The sequence below is a fragment of the Elephantulus edwardii genome, unplaced genomic scaffold (genome assembly GCF_000299155.1).
Source record: "Elephantulus edwardii isolate Elephantulus edwardi_28Jun2011 unplaced genomic scaffold, EleEdw1.0 scaffold00050, whole genome shotgun sequence".
Classification (NCBI taxonomy): domain Eukaryota; kingdom Metazoa; phylum Chordata; class Mammalia; order Macroscelidea; family Macroscelididae; genus Elephantulus; species Elephantulus edwardii.
The window spans coordinates 1550349-1551223 of NW_006399800.1; positions in this window are offsets into that span (position 1 = coordinate 1550349).

An 875-nucleotide genomic window follows, 5' to 3' on the forward strand; every position below is an offset into this window, starting at 1 on the left:
TGATCCACTCTTGCCTTCTCTTCCTGAGCAGTTATGAGGTTCCCTACCCACCTCTGAGATGGCTCAATTTAAGCCTGGTAGAATGGCAGAACTGCCCATTTCCTCATCAAGGTTTCATACGGTTTATTTACCTCATCTTATCCCTACATGTGTGCTACTTATTTGCATTATTAGCAACTGTCTAATCACTTTGGTGGGCAGCAAGCACCTCATTGCTTGGTCCCAATCAGTCATTTGGTGGAACTTACAAAGACAATGGCTGTTGATATGCCCTGTCCAGTCAGTTCTGTCCACAGTGACCCTACACAGAACAGAACAGAACAGAACAGAGCAAATAGTTTGTAAAGGAACAAACTGTTGCTCAGTGCTGGTTGTGCTCACAAACTGTCCTGTGCTTTCCGTTCGTTGTACCACTCCCAGCATGAATCCAAATCCTGAGGGTCTGCCTCTCCTTCACTGACTCTTCCACTTTTCTAAGTATCATGTTCTTCTCCAGGGACTAGCACCTCCTGATAACGTTCCAAAAGTATGTGAGAAGCTTCGTGATCTTCACTCCTAAGGAGCACGCTAACGTCACTTCTTCCAGATAGATTTGACTGTTCTTTTAGCTGTCCATGGTATATTCAATCTTCTTTGCCAATACTAGAATTTAAAGGCACTAATTCTTCTTCCACCTTCCTTATCTATTATCCAACTTTCACATACATAGAAAGCAATTAAAAATACCGTGACTTGGGTCAGATGTATCTTAGTTTTTAAAGTGATTTCCTTTCTCTTTAGTGCTTACAAGAGATATTTGACAGTAGATTTCCCTGATGCAATATGTCATTTGATTTATTTTATTCTTCTTAGATCTTCTTTTTAAAATGTATTAT